General features: G+C 52.2%; 1 long non-coding RNA gene across 1 annotated transcript in view; it reads left to right on the forward strand.

Annotated features, from left to right (window-relative positions):
• Positions 1–1686: 1686 nt before the first annotated feature.
• The window catches only part of LOC115506373, a 31482-nt gene continuing 16831 nt past the window's right edge, over positions 1687–16337 (forward strand). The window contains exon 1 of the long non-coding RNA XR_003966340.1: positions 1687–2379. This is a non-coding gene — a long non-coding RNA (uncharacterized LOC115506373). The remainder of the gene's footprint in view (positions 2380–16337) is intronic.

The following is a 16337-nucleotide window of genomic DNA, read 5'->3' on the forward strand; positions in this document are numbered from 1 at the left end:
ATTAGAGTTGTCATTTTCTTTGGATCATATGGTAATTCTATTTTTAATGTTTTGAGGAACCTCCACCCTGTTTTCCAAATTGGTTGCACCAGTTTGCATTCCCACCAGTTGTGCTCCCAACAACAGCTGGGGAGGGTGACATTGTCACCAACACTTGTCATTTCTTATCTTTTTGATTCTAGCCATTCTGACAGGCGTGAGATGATACTCATTGTGGTTCTGATTTGCATTTCCTTAATGATGAGTGATGTTTCCTTAATGATGAGTGACGCATCTTTTCATGCATCTGTTGGCCATTTGTATGTCTTCGTTGGAAAAATGTCTATTCAGGCCTTCTGGCCATTTTTAATAAGATTTTGTTGTTGTTGTTGTTGTTGGTGTTGGTGTTGGTGTTTGGTGTTGAGTTGTATCATTTCTTTATATGTTTCGTATTTTAACCCCTTATGGGGTATATCATTTGCAAATCTCTTCCCCCATTCAGTAGGTTGGCTTGTCATTTTGTTGATGGTTTCCTTTGCCATGCAAAAGCTTTCTATTTTGGTGTAGTCCCAATAGTATATTTTTGCTTTTGTTTCCCTTGCCTGAGGAGACCTATCTAGAAAAAGTTGCTACAGCCAATGTCAAAGAAATCGCTGCCTGTGTTTTCTTCTAGGATTTTTACGGTTGCAGATCTCACATGTAGATCTTTAATCCATTTTGAATATATTTTTGTGCATGGCATAAGAAAGTGGTCCAGTTTCATTCTTTTGCATGTAGCTGTCCAGTTTTCCCAACACCATTTGTTGAAGAGATTATCTTTTCCCTATTGTATATTCTCGCCTCCTTTGTCCTACATTAATTGACCATAAAAGCACGGGTTTATTTCTCGGCTTTCTATTCTGTTCCATTGATCTATATGTCTATTTTTGGGCCAGTACCATACTATTTTGAATACTACAGTTTTGTAGTATATCTTAAAATCTGGGATTGTGATATTGCCAGCTTTGTTCTTCTTTCTCAAGATCCTTTTGGCCATTCGAGGTCTTCTGTGCTTAGATTTATTCTAGTTCTGTGAAAGATGTTGTTGGTATTTTGATATATTTTACGCATTTATCCTGAGAAAACGTCCATAGGCTTCACCAGCCCGCCAAAGGAGTGGAAAGTGCAAAACTGGGCTCACGTCTTCAACATACGGCTGTCGGATCCCTTGGGCTGGGGAGAGCAGTTCTAGAACCTTTTAGAGGAGTGGGGCAGGAGGTACTACACACTCCCATCCAGTCCCTCCCCAGTGGCTTCATACTAGGCTCCCAGCCCAGGGCGTGGGGCCCTCTGAGGTCTCCTAGAACCTGGGGAGCACTCGGCCTCTGAGCAGGAGGCTATGCTGGGCTTCTGCGTTCAGGGGCCTGAGCCCCAGGTCTCCAGCGTCCTCTCTAAAGCAACCTGAATTCGCACCTGCAGGGAGAAAAGCTTGGCTCCCCCGCCCCAAGCGCGATGCCGGTTTGACCCGGGCGGGAGCCAGGAGCCGGTCTCGGTGCCCGGGCGGCTCCCACCTCTCACGGACTGAGCGCCCCGGGTGCTGACTCATGCTCGGACTCTCCCGTCCAGCCGGGTGCACGCCCACGACGTGTCCTCCTTCTCGCTTCTCCACTGCTTCCTCCCAGGCGCTTCCAGGCGCCCACACGCGCGCTCCCGTCCCGCCGCCGCCCCTCCTAGCAACCGCCCTCCGCTCCCCCTGCCAGATCCGGAAACGGGCGGTCTGGTCCGCTGCTGCCTCCGGAACCCTGCAAGCCGCTAGGCCTCCGCCTCCGCCTCCGGCTCCCCTGCCCTCTGCTGAAACCACCCTGCTGAAGGTCGACCGAGCCCGCCTGCCCCGCGAGGACAGGTGGCCCTGGGCCTCCCACTCCCGCTCCCGCCCCGCGGCGCCGATGCTCCGGCAGCCGCCTCTTCCCGGATGGACCTGCTCGCTCCCCTGGTTTCCATGACACTGCACTTTCCCACGCCGCCTCCGAGTTTCTGACAGCTCGTTTCCTCGCTGGCATCGCCCCCCCCCCCACTCAGCCTCTCCCCGTGGGCCTGCCCGAGGCGCTGCCCTGGGCTCTCTCTCCCTCCTCCCGCTTGCGTGCCCACGGGCTCCCCCTCCGCCCCTGCCTCGTGCCACCCCCCCACTGCTGCCTCTCCAGCGGCTGCCCGTCCCTCCGTAGCCCCCAGTCCCACGTGGCTAGGGCTTACGGAACTCTTACCCTACCCCCACCCCATGTCCTAAATCACTGGACGTCAGACTGGTGCCCCCGGAGGTGTTCAGGCGTGGTCTGGCCCGCCAGCCACATGACCTGGTTGGGATGTCCTGGAGGTGACTTCACATGCCCCCTGCGCCTGAGCCCCGCGGCAGGCCTGCGCCAGGTAAGGCTGTGAGGGTGCAAGGCTTACAAGATGGGATTCTGTAAAACGGCTGCACGAGTTCAAATCCTGCCTCTGCTACTTGCCTCGGGCAGGGTCCTGTATTTGTTCATCCATTTATGTAGCAAATGTTAATCGAGCCACTTCTGTGTGCCAGACTCTGTTGAAAACACAAATGGAAAAACCAAGCGGCTCCCCACACTCTTGAGTCATGGCCTTAATCAAATAAGGTCCAAACAAACGCCAAACTGTGACTCTGACGAGCATTGTGACGCAGAGGCACAGGCTGCTGTGAGACCCCCACCTCCAGAAGGTCTCCTCTGGGCTGTCAGACACAGTTTCCTTGAGGACATGCTCTTGAAGCTCAGGTGTGAAGAATGAGTGTGGGGTTATGAGGTGTGACAGGCTGAATAATGGCCCCCAAAGATGTCTACATCCTCATCCTCAGAACGTAGGAATGTGTTACCTTACAGGGCAAGAAACCTGTGATTCTCTTAAGGAGCGGAGCTGTGAGTCTCCTGGATTATCTGGGTGGCACAATGTCGTCACAGGAGGCCTTATAAGAAGGAGGCAGGAGGGTCAGAGTCAGAGATGTGAAGATGGAAGCAGAGGTCAAGTGATGGCGTTGCTGGAAGGGGGCTGTGAGCCAAGGAAGCCTCTAGAAGCTGGAAGAGGCAAGGAAATGGATTCTCCCCCTCGAGCCTCCAAAAGGAGCAAAGCCCTGCTGGCCCACTTTGGAGACTTCTGATCCTCAGAAGTATGAGACAATTTGTGTTGTTTTAAGCCACTGTTTGTGATCATTTGTTACAGAATCAATAAGAGACTAACATACTGGTTGAAGAATGGAAAAGCGTGTGCCGAGGCCGGGGATGCGAGATGGGTACCTGTGATTTAAAGAAAGGAAGTGTGGTTGCAGCGTATGTGTGGGTGTATGTGTGGGTGTGTACGTGTGAGTGTGTGTGAGGGGGTGGCAGCCATGGGGCTACACAGCTGGGCAGGCGCCAGACCGTGACCGCCAAGCAGCTCTTTTAAGCAGCCATTGATTGGTTGATGTTATCAACCCCTTTAAGCCTCAGGCTCCTCATTATAAAAAGATGACTTTATAGGGTCATGGAGAAAATGAAATGAGGGGCGCCTGGGTGGCTCAGCCAGTTAAGTATCTGACTTCGGCTCAGCTCATGATCTCGCGGTTTGTGAGTTCGAGCCCCGAGTCAGGCTCTGCGCTGACAGCTTAGAGCCTGGACCCTGCTTCAGATTCTGTGTCTTCCCCTCCCTCTGCCCCTCCCATGCTCATGCTCTGTCTCTCAATAATAAATAAACGTTAAAAATAATTAAAAAAAAAAAAAGAAAATGAAATGAGACAGCGTAAGTCATGATAGCTGTCGGTAAGTGCTCATTTAATGTTAAGTCCTATTCTGATCCCATGGCGTTCCTGCTGGGAATTTGGTGGAGCCCCTCTGGGGCTGTGGAGAATGGAAATGGAAAGGCAGACGGGGGGGGGGGGGCAGGGGGGGGCAGTTTGGCCCTCAGTCAGAGCAGTCGAGCTTGTGTTTGTTTGTTTGCTCATTGGATTTGGCTTATGCTTACGCTCCTGTTTAAATAAAAGGTTCCTCAGCTAAAACAGTTTGAAAACCACTGCTCTAGTCTGTCTCTGCTTCTTCCCGTAAAGGAACCCTGCTGTGGAGGTGCCACCATGATTTGTCCTGCATCAGAACCAGTCCCCGACCACTAATGCCTCAGCCCTTCGTGGTCCAGCGGCCTGGGCTTTGGGGTCAAACTGGGCACTTTGTAACATAGAGTCCATTTTCTTTCCTGGCACTTCCTGTGATCTGTGTTATGTTTTCTTGCATCTTTCCTTTACGTCTGTCTTCCTCACGGGACGCTAAGGTCCACGGGGGCAGGAATCTCTCGTTTTGTTAACCACAATATCTCCAGGGCCTGATGCTGTGTCCCGACATGATAATAACGGGGAACGCTTGGAAAATGCCCCCTCTGTCCCGGGCACTGTTCCATGTCCTCTATACACATCCATGGACTTAATGCTCAACCCTACCTCACATAGCGTTCAAGGTTTGTGTTGAATTCACGGCTTCCCATCACTTGCGCGCCTGGTGAGTTTCTTAGCCTCTTTGAACCACGGTGGCCGCGTGCGTAAAGTGGGGAACAACAGCATGGACGGTGGCGGTGGTGAGGAGGAAATGGTGTCACGATGTCTGCCCGTCTGCAGGCTTTGGGTCTGGCGGCAGCAGGCACCCAGGAAAGGGTAGCCGTGGCACTGACCTCCCTGTGCTGGGTACCGAGTGCCCTGGTTCTGGCCGCACCGTCTGGACAGGGCCTCAGCTTCAGTCTCATGCCCCGAGCTGCAGTGGATTCCTTCCCTCCATCAGCCTAGTCACTTCCTGCGAAGTTTCTCCTGCTCACTCCTCCTCCTCTTTCTCCCCTGGGCCCAGAGCAGCACATCTGCCTTTCTGGGCTCCCACTCCCCGCCCCCCCACCCCCGCCCATTCCGATGAACCCTGAAGGCAGCTGCTTCCTTCTGTACTCCACTTCCGTTCCCACCTTCCCTCTGTGGGGGGGGGGGCTCCCCAAAGGCTCCTACAACCCATACCATCAAGTGTGACCCTGCTGGGATCCCGAGGACCAGCGTTAAGTCCACACCCTGCCCAGTGGCTCCCAGGCCACCACTATCACCTCTGGCAGGAGCCTCTACCTGTGGCCTGGCCCTGTCTGTCAGCCTTTGCTGAGCCCTCTCCTGTACCCTTCCAGTGTCCTGCGAACCTCCATTGCTACTCATCTGGCGTGGTCTATACGTGTCTGTCTTTCACGTGCCTGATGTAAGTGTGGTGGAAGTGGGAGATCCCCGAGGACCAGGGTTCACTTTTTTTTTTCAGTGCGAAAAAGGTGATCTTTATTAAAGCACGGGGGCAGGGCCCATGGGGCAGAAAGAGCTGCGGTCACTTTTGCTCTTAAGTAATTCTGGAATGTGTCCCCTTGTCCCCTTTTCCACCACCACCCTAGTTGAGGCCACCCCAGTCTCTCACCTGGATGATCACAAAATATCATGGTCTGTCTCCTCTGGCCTTGTCTCCTCCCATTGGGCATTAAGGTAATCCTCGGAAGGCACCAGTGAGTTTATGGCCCTCCCTTTCAGGGTCTCCATTGGCCTCAGAGCCCTGGTGACCGGTTTCCCTCCCTCCCCATCTAATTGGATCCAGACACACTGAGCTGACTTGTAGCGGCTTGAATGGACTGAACTCTCCAGATGATTGAAATGTTCTTCCTTTTGCTCAAGACTCTCCCTTTCTTCTCCTGTCCGGCCCTCCTCTACCCGTGGGCTAATTCCTGCTCATACCCAGATCTCAGCTGAGATCCTCCACCTGGGAAAGGGCTCCTGTAGCCTTGGCCACATGACCTCCTCCGACCCTACACACTCCCTGCTTTATTGTGGGGAACACAACGGGGAGTGTTGCCTATTTGTTGTATCCAGTTTGCCTGTCAGTTCTTTAAGGGCAGGGCCCCTGTCTCCACTACCCCAGAGCCAAGCACAATGCTTGGTACATAGTTGGTGCTTAATAAATAAATAGAACTGAACTACTCCAGAAGCTTGGTCAGGCCTCCCAATCCCTAGCCGTCTCCAAATTTCACCCACTCTTCTTTTTTTTTTTTTTTTTTTTTTTTAATTTTTTTTTTCAACGTTTATTTATTTTTGGGACAGAGAGAGACAGAGCATGAACGGGGGAGGGGCAGAGAGAGAGGGAGACACAGAATCGGAAACAGGCTCCAGGCTCTGAGCCATCAGCCCAGAGCCCGACTCGGGGCTCGAACTCATGGACCGCGAGATCGTGACCTGGCTGAAGTCAGACGCTCAACCGACTGTGCCACCCAGGCGCCCCTCACCCACTCTTCTTGATAACAAAAGCCATGGCTGACATTTATTGAGTGCTTATCTTGGGCCTGGCACTTTGTTAAGCACCTTGTGCATATCATTTACTCCTCAACAGCCTTGCGAGGTAGGAACTATTTTATAGACACTAAGTCTTCGACAGGTGACATAACTAACCTAAGGGCACACAGCGTGACAGGGTAGAGCTGGAGGGCAACCCTGCTAGTTGACTTCCTTCTCAACCTCAAGATGACCTGTCCTCCACGCCCACTCGTTCCCCACCTTCTTCACCAAGTCTTCTCCTGCCTCTGGCCCCCAGGGTCTCTGTCTCACTAGATCCTTCTGGCCACTTCATCTGTGCTATTGCTCCCTGATTGCACACTGCCCTGAACAGCTCTGTGGTACAGAGGTTTTGCAACAGTAATCTCTCTCGCTAGTGACAAAGTCCCCAGGGACAAGGGCTGAGATCTGTTTGTCTAGAACCCCTGGGATATCCAGCACAGTGCCAGACACGTGGCTGACACCCAGTTCACCAGTAAAACAAAGGCCAGGTCTCCAGGCTCCTGTCCATCTGAGGAGGTGGCTTGGTTGGTTCTGGTCTCTCTTCTATTCCTAGATCCATTTAAATAATGAGGAAAAGTGTCAGGGCTCAAGGGCATTCGTTGATGGAAAACTCCAGCATTTTTCTAATCCCAGTGCTTCTGAACGTAATGGGTTTCTGGGAGCCAGAGAATTTGGGGGAAGGGAATGCCAAGATTCATTGATGCTAAGTTTGTGAGCAGCATCTTGACTTCATTTTTCTGGTCAGGGAGTCTCATTTTTAACCATAGCATGTTCCTGGAAACCATGTCATAAATCAGATTATCAAAAAGAAGATATTTAAAAGAGGATATTTAATCAGCAAAAATTTCATGCCCCGAGCACTTACTATATGCCAGGCAAGCAATGAGCTAGGTGACGGGAGTCAAGTTAAATATGACATGACTGTGCTCTCAGCGGTCTCACTGTCTGGCTAGAGTCATGAAGCAACACATCGCGGCAAAAGGCACCTGAGTTTTGCATGTTCTTCCTCCCATCTGCCTCTGCGAGCTCATACCAAGTGTTTCTAGAAGTTTCCCATGGGTGTTTCCCATGGGGCTCATGTCTAAGTCCAGGCATTGCCGCTAACACGTGATTTCCATGATCGCTTCCCCCTCTTCCCGGTGTAATATGTACCACACCCCTGCTGGGCACCTAAGGCTGATGATGAAGCAGGTCTAGGACCTGTTCTTCAGTGAAACAACTCTGCAATGCCTGACATGGCTGGACCACGTCAGGAACCCCTCCCCACCCCCCTCCCCACATGACCCAGACTTGATTCCATAGGTTCTGAGCTCTCAGGCTGAGCTAGGTTATTATATTCAGATGCGGCCCTTCTTTAATGACGAGGGCTCACTCACTAAGGCAAAGACATCTGCTTGACCACTTGTCCCCATGGGACGAGCCCTCATTCAGAAGGTTCCTCGCTCCTTCTAGAGCATCAGCCCCTGGCAGCTGCCCCACCACTTCCCTACAGAAGCCCACACCTGTCCCGGTTTTGCCACAGACACAGCTCTCTACTCCCCCCTGTTCCTCTTACACATGAACTACTTATTTATGCTCAGATTGAGAAAAAAGACAAGAAGGAAATATTCTAAGAGGTTGTGATTCTGGGAGACGTTATTTGCTTTTTTATACTCTGCTATCTTTTCTGAAATTAAGAAAATAAGCATATGTCGCATTCACAATCCCCACCCCCCAATAAAAGCTTTTAGCTGTGGTAGATGTTGTTACGATACAAAATTAACAACACAAGCTGTAGAAGCAAAGAGGAAAGAAAGATACATTTTAAGGTGTCAAGGAGAAGTAGAAAATCTTCCAAAAGGAATAACGTTACAATTGGAGGTTCCTAAACAAATGAATCATAAATACAGCCAAAAAATATACCATAAGACCAATGCCATAGTGACTATAAATCTCCACAATTATTCAAAAGAGTAAAATTATTTTCCAGGCCCTACAAAATACACACATCACATTGATTATATAAAGGCCTGCAATGAACTTTTAAGTGTGTGTATCACATATTAAACAACACCCACAACTTCACAACCTTTATAACATAGCAAGGCAAGGTAGGTTAGCTATAATAAACAGTACACATTTAACTGACGATAGTTATGTTCACTTTCCACTTTAGAAGTGGGGCAATGCTTGATCTCATGACTTCCCTTTCTCTGAAACAAACAGGGATGTTCAAGATTACTCCTTGGAGATCAGCGCTGAGCATAAGGGGTGTGATTTAAGTGTCTATTTGCTCTCGATAATGATGCTCTACTGAAAGTCTTGTATTTATTTTATTTTATTTTATTTTATTTTATTTTATTTTATTTATTATTTCATTTCATTCCTGCTTATTTATTTATTTATTTATTTTTAATTTTTTTTTTCAACGTTTATTTATTTTTGGGACAGAGAGAGACAGAGCATGAACGGGGGAGGGGCAGAGAGAGAGGGAGACACAGAATCGGAAACAGGCTCCAGGCTCCGAGCCATCAGCCCAGAGCCCGACGCGGGGCTCGAACTCACGGACCGCGAGATCGTGACCTGGCTGAAGTCGGACGCTTAACCGACTGCGCCACCCAGGCGCCCCTCTGCTTATTTATTTTTGAAAGTAATTTTGATTTTTTAATGTTTATCTTTTTAAGAAGTTTTTTTATAATTTTTTTTTAACATTTACTTATTTTTTGAGAGAGAGAGAGAGAGAGACAGAGTGTGAGGGGGGGAGGGGCAGAGAGAGAGGGAGACACAGGATCTGAAGCAGGCTCCAGGCTCCGAGCTGTCAGCGCAGAACCCAGTGTGGGGCTCGAACCTGTGAACTGTGAGATCACAGACTGAGCCAAAGTCAGACGCTCAACTGACTGAGCCACCCAGGCGCCCCTAACGTTGATTTATTTTTGAGAGAGAGAGAGAGAGAGAGAGAGAGTGTGAGCAGGGGAGGGGCAGAGAGAGAAGGAGACAGAGAATCTGAAGCAGCAGGCTAAAGGCTCTGAGCTGTCTGCACAGACCCTGCCGTGGGGCTTGAATCCACGGACCACAAGATCATGACCTGAGCCAAAGTTGGACACCTGACCAACTGAGCCACCCGGGCACCCGGAAGTCATTTTAAATATCTGGAAGGTCTGATCTGGCAACTTCTCCTCCCTTCACGTCTGCGTACTGAAAGCCACAAGGCAGGGATCAGCATCGGGTTAACGCGGGCCGTAGGAAGGCTGCCACGGGCTCTAAAGTCCGGCCTTCCCATCCTTTCCTTCCTGCGGACCACCCAGCAGCAGTAACTGTAAGTGACCGCAGTCAGTGTACAGAACCCGCTGCTGGGTGGCTGTCTTCATCTGGGACAGTGACAAGAAAGGGATGGCTGGGGGAAATCAGGCGTAGGAAAAGACCTTGGCCATGAGCTGCTCTCACGCCTAAGAGCCGCCACCAGTGACATAGAAAGGGCGCGCTCTGTGCCTGGAATTACGACAGAGATGGTTAATCGTACGTCATTGCTGCAGCTGTGAGAGGTAGTATCATCCCCGTGTTATAGGTGAGAAAGCAGAGAATCAGAATCCGCGAGCTTAAGAGACTTACCGTATATTGGTTTGCTGCGGCTGCCGTAACAACGCATCACAAACCGGGCCCCTTAACAGCAATTTCTTGCCTCCTGGTTCCGGTGGGTGGAAGTCTGAGAACAAGGTGCCTGCAGGGCTGGTTCTGGGGGCTGTGAGGGAGGACCTGTTCCACGCATCTTTCTCCTAGCTTTCGACGTTTGCCCGCAATCCGTGGCGTTCCGTGGCTTGTGGTTACGTCATCTCAATCTCTGCCTTCATCTTCGACGGCATTCTCCCCAGGTGCGCGCCTGAGTCCAAATTTCCCCTTTCAAAAGGACAGCGGTCGTATTCAACTGGGGCCCACTCTCATGACCTCATTTTGACCATCACCTCTGTAAAGACCCTATTTCCAAACAAGACTCCGTTCTCTGTATCGGGGTTAGGACCTGTCTTGGGGGAGAGAAGCGGACACAGTTCAGTCCAGTCGCCTCTGAAGATCTCCCCTCCAAAGAGTTACAGAGCCGATATTCAAAACCGTAGACAGTCTGATGCCAGCTCTTAGCCAAACCCTATGCTGCCTCCTTCCCGGCTCTTCCTGGCTACCAGCCTCTCTCCTGTAGGACACATCTATCACATGGGACCCGTGACTCTAGAGGACAAAGCCCACCTACCACTTTCGAGGACTTCCTAAGTAGAATCTCTTATTTTCTATGCTTTCTCCTGGAGGGACACGCCGATGGCTCAAGTCTTTTTTTCCACGTAGGGACGGACGGACATCTGCTCTACTGAAGGAGTGTTCCCCTCCCGCAATTTTTTTTTTCTTTTAATTAAAAAAGCACCGTCCGTATAGCCCCAGTTTAGACTTTGTCTTGGTTGGTTCTCTCGCCAGACGATGGCCAGCTCTGGACTGCGTCACACCCGACCGGGGTACTGTTGGGATCCACCTCACTCCTTTCTGGGGTCTCAGGGACCCCTCCGGGTGGGTGAGGTCGTCAGTGAATAAGGCAGACGCGCACTGAGGGTTTTGTGGTGGCACGGCCGTGCGCCCGGACCCCCCTTCAGAAAGCACTTGCTGCCCCAGCTGTGGGGAGCCCCTCCCTGCAGAGAGCATCACGAGGCCGAGGCCAGGCCCCCAGCCGGTGACCGGCTGAGGCTGGGGTATAAAGGCCCAGAGCTTCAGCCTACTACGCGGCAATTCTTAGGGGCTATGTTAGTTCCAGTCTCGTGCTGTCTGCCGAGGTTGTCCTTGGGCCTAAATCAGAGCTCAACGTCTCCAAGTCACTCCAGCTTCCTGCCCCTCCCTTCCTTGGGTGTTGCCCTGAAGAGCACGCCCTCACGAGCCCCCACACTCAATTCCATCCCAGAGTCTGCTTCCCAAGAGCCTGCCCTGGGACTGGCCTCTCCAGGGACTCAAGTCAAAGTTTGGTCCTGAAGCTGCAAAGAAGCAGCACTAAGTGTCCACAGGTTACTTCTATTTGGGGGATGGGCCCCAAACTTGAGCTTTCCCAACATCTGGCCAGGATGCTCAGAGGCCTGTCCAGACTCCCTTCTGTTTGCACCACTCGAAATGAGCTGACCAACATCTTTCTCCCTCCCTCTCCTCCACAAAGATTTATTGAGAAACTACTATGTGCCAAGTGCTGTTCTAGACACTAGAAATATAGCAGTTAAAAAAAAAGAGAGAAAAGTGTTTAAACTCATGAAGCTTACATTCTAGCAGGGGGAGCAGATAATTACCTAATAAATCAGTAAAATAATGTCACTGGGTGATGGTACTATAGGGAGGAAAAAGCAGGGAGTGGAGAGGGTTTGGGCAGGACAAAGGGGATAAGGCGAATAGGGTAAGATTCACTGAAAAGGTGATATTTTAGCAAAACCTGAAGGAGGTGAGGGACTGAGTCATGAAGCTATTTGAGGGTCAGCCTTTCAGACAGCAGAAACAGCATGTGCAAAGGCCCTGAAGCAGGAGCTTGCTGTCCGTGTTGAAGCACAAGCAAGGAGGCTGGTGGAACTGCAGCAGAGAGGGAGAACAGTAAGGAGTGAAATCAGAGGTCATGTGTGGGGGAATAATGGGACTGCAGGTGTGGAGGGCCTTCTAGGCCACTGTGGGGACTTTGGCATTGACTCTAAGACATGAGCCACTGGAAGGCTCTGAGCAGAGGAGAGACATGATCAGAGGGAACACCTTAAAGGCTCACTCTGCTGTGTGGAGAACGGCCAGGGAGGGTGAAGGCAGGAGACCCATTAGGTGGGGGATCTCAGTAAATTCCGGTGGGAGGCAGAGGTGGCTCAGCCGAGGGGCTGCGGTAGACGTGGCCAGATTTTGGAAACGTTTGGAAGGTAGAGCTAATGGGGTCTGCTGTTGAGCCTTCCAGGGAAGCCAGATGTGTGGCTGGCGGGATCCCTCATGTGAGCACAGCCAGCAGCGTCTCTCAACGTGACAAGCACTCTGTCGCGGCCTTGGAGCCAGACACACCTACGTGTGGACCCCGACTCCATCCACACTAACAGATTGTCTGGAGTAGGTTACATCAGCTAAGTCTCCATTTCTTCACCCGTAAACCGGAGAATCCTTATATCACGGGATCATTGTGAAGATTAAATTAGATAATGTAGACCAAAAAGGGCAGGCACAAGGGTAAGATGATTATTTTAAATAATGCAGTTTCCCATAAGCCCCGGGAAGAGGGCAGGGGCCCGCGGAGGGGAAAGGAGAATCTGAGGGCCAAGGGAATGTGCAGGAGGGGCTGGGGCAAAGCCGGGGGGGGGGGGCAGCAAAGACGGCCCGGGGGAGCGGGAGCGCTAGGGTGGGGAGAGGGCAGGAATCCAGGGCACATGCTCGCCTTCTCCAGTGAGGCTGGGGGATTCCACAGCTTGGGCGGGTTGGGGCGGGGGCGGAGGAAGGTGGAGCAGTGGAAAATGGGAACATCCCCAAATTCTGGAGAGGATGAGGTCATCCCAGCTGAAGCCAATCAAAACTCTCCCCTGGGCAGGCAGAAAAAGGGTTTTACTAGGCCAAAAACTGCAGAGATGGCTAGCAGCTGCCAAGAAAGGAGGCGAGGCAAGTTCTGGGCCCGAGGCCATGAGCCCCAGGGGCCCCACCCTGGCTAGAAAAAGAGACTGGAGGAGTGGTGGGGGGCAGCCCAGAAGCCAGGGGAAGGGGGGGGCCTGTCTGAACCGTCTGGTGGTGATGGGGCATGCTCCTGGAAAAACCGATAGGTCCTGGTCCCAGGCAGCTGACAGAGCTCTGTGAACCAGGGCTCTGCGATTCTGTCTTTTCCTTACGAAAGGACAAAAAGCAGGATTCACATTCCTTCCATCAGAGATGTCCTACTGATTTATGCATGTGTGTGTTTTGGGCTTTGTTTTCTTTTGTTTTTGCAGCCAACCAGGACATAGGCAGAGGTTAAACTGGGGATCCTGCGCGAACCTCCCAGTTAGGGCAAGCCGTGGTGCTGAACAGGATGTGGGTTCAAATTCTGGTGTGGCTGTTGACCTCGGGCACGATGTTTGACCTCCGAGTCTTGTGAAATGGAGATCACGGTTATTCGTAGGTGTCCCCTGGTGGCACTTCTCTCCCCTCCCCCACCCCCGAGGTCAGGAGAATGAAAAGACACCTTTCGTGTGTCACGGAGGCCATGGGGGCTGGTTTCTAGGGGCCAGAGTGGAGAGGTGGGGTCTGGAACCTCGGGGAGCGGGCACATACCCCAGGGTCTCTGGAGCAGCACCCCAGTTGCAGGATGGGGTGCCCTCCTTACGCGATGTCTCCCAGTTCGGATGCCTTCCCCCTCCACACTGTTGTCTGTTCCCAAGTCAGCAGGGCCCCAAAGAAATGGGCCAGAGCACTTGGGCGAGGGACATCCTTTCCCCAGTCGTCCCTTAAGGTAGAAGTCCCCCCAAGCCCAAAGCCTTCCAGAGGCACTAACGTCAGCCAGAAGCAGGGCCGTGGAGCTTTTCTGGAAATCTCCTTCTCGAAGCGTCACCTCCGGGAAGGACACTGCTGGGACGGGGGCCAAGTCCCACAGCTGCTCGGCACCCGCCTGGCCTGGAGTGGCTTCCTGTGTGCCCGCTCGCACAGTCACAGTCCTGGGGTCCCGGGGGCAGGGGTGCTGGCTGGCCATTCCCCTCCCTGTCACCACCCTCTGCAAGAAGCCAAAGCAGCCCATCGCCAGCAGATTCCCATAGTCTCTTTCCCTTGGGCAGGAATGGAAACAGAAGTCTCTCTCCCTCCCCCATCCCTTGCCTGCCTTCCTCCCCTTGACTGTTCTTTCTCTGGGCAGGTCGCAGGCTTTGAAAGGCATTTGGGTTTTATGTCCAAGTAACTAGGTGGAAGACAGAAGCTCTGACTCCTGGTCCCCAGTCAGTTTTTCAGGCCAGCACGTCATAGGATTTGAACACAGGCTCCAGGATCTCCCCAACCAGGCCAGTGCCCTTTTCGCGAGCGGTTTCTGTGTGCCGGGCACCGCACTCAGTGCTTGAGGGGCATTATTTACTCCTGACGACAAGTTCAGGAAAGAGCCACTGGGAGCTCTAGTTTACAGATGTGAAAATGGACATAAGCAAGTTGCTTAAGGTCACGCGCACCACAGCCTGCGTCGGGAGCCAGGTCTTATGACTTCAAAGTTGAGCTCTTTGCCACCATATCACACTTCCCAAAGCATGTTCCGTGAATCATTCAATCCTCTAGGTCGGCCAGGAATGACAGAGACCTGGGGTCAAGCATGCTAGGATGATGCTAGCCTCTCCACTTCTTGGAGAGTCTCAGAACATGTTAACAGATTAAAGGCTCTGAGAAGTCCTGCAGGGAGTAAATCCGTTTAACTCTCTGTAACCCAATGTGTCCCAAACTTATCTGCACTTGGATCCCACCTCCCCACCCCACCTTGTTTTGTTTGTTTGTTTGTTTGTTTTTAAAGGGACACTGTTTCCATCCCAGAGAAGGCTCTGGGAAGCGCCACCCAAGGTCACATTACCTGTCGTGTTTAGATATTGCCTGGCAATATGGCACAAGTTCCGTGCCTGGACCTCAATAAATATTGGTTGGATAAAATGAATATGCTTCTCCCATTTTCAGCCATCCTCACCCATTCCCCACTCTTCTTTTCCCTGAGAAATTCCTCAGCTGGGGGATATACCCAGGCCTGCAGATAACCCACTCTTGATGTCCTCCTGGGTGGCTCTTCCGGGCTGGACTGGTCACGTGGGAAGAAAATTCCATTCAGGCAGCTCCTGAGGCCTCCCCTAGTCCAGCCCCCTCGGAGGTCTCTGTTCTAAGGATGAAGGGAAACGTTGGAGACAATCCCGTCCTGTTTTGGCCCCAGGAATATGGGTGTGGAAGAGGGGGGTAGAAACTCTGTAGCCCTCCCAGCCCTAAAGGCAGAACAACTCAGACCTTGAGGTGTCCCTCCTCCCCTGCTAGTGCTCACACCTCCATTTCCACGCTCCTCCACTCCCTTCCTCTGCGTGTACCTCTTCCTCCCTACCCTCCCTGCCTCGGCCTCAACTCCCTACTGGAATGGAATCAGAAGTCCTCACCGGGGACCACGAACACACGCCCAGTTCGGGAGGTTCAGGGGTAATTGCTACGGGACGGGGCTCAGCCCTCCTGTGCCTTCAAATGCAGCCAGGGTCAGGAACCGCGGTCTCCCACCAGTAGCCATGGCCCTCTCCCCCACCCTTTGGCAGCACCCCCTCGGCAAGCCTCCTACCCTGGCACGGCAGCCACTGTGCCCCTTCCTCCCCTCTCCTGACCCCGGAGCGCCGCTGGAGAAATGCCGCCTCCACCGCTACCGACTGGGACTCCCAGCTCAGCGCCACTCGCCAGCACGAGCAGCTGGCCTGAGTCTTGCCGTCTTCAACCTCCTCCTATTCTGGGCCTCCCTCACTCCCTCTATGTTCCCTCCTGACCCCAGGCATAACGCTCAGCTCCCTGTCTGCTACCGGAAAACACAATTGAGGCCGCCGGGAGCACATGATCTCCATCAGATTCTTGCCCCCTACCGATCCTGCTATCACCGTCCCTACCGCTTTCCTGTTAATTTTAGAAGCGGGCCGAAATCCAGGTCAGATCCCCCTAGCCTCTAAAGTCAGGTTGCCAGGGTTCAAATCCCATTTATATCACTTGCCGGCTGTGTGATCTTGGGTAGGTCTCTTAATCTCCTCAGTGCCTCAGTTTCCTCATCAGGGAAATGGGATCATCCTTGCCTTTACCTCATAGAGTTGACGGAAGGACTAAATGAGATAAGCCCCACAGAGAGCTCAGCGCCGCCCTGGCACGTTGGCAAGTGCTAACACAGGCTAGTTCTTGTCAGCTGCTCCCTGCCTCCTCCAGACCTTGTTCCGTCATTGCGAGCCTCTCCTGCTTCTAGCTCTCGCCTCTTGCTGCACAGAGATGCACAAGTCCCTCTGTCCTAAAAAGCTCCTCTTGATCCTGTGTTTCAGATTTCTCTTGTTCCTTCTCATCCAAG

Source organism: Lynx canadensis, chromosome F2 (genome assembly GCF_007474595.2).
Source record: "Lynx canadensis isolate LIC74 chromosome F2, mLynCan4.pri.v2, whole genome shotgun sequence".
NCBI lineage: Eukaryota > Metazoa > Chordata > Mammalia > Carnivora > Felidae > Lynx > Lynx canadensis.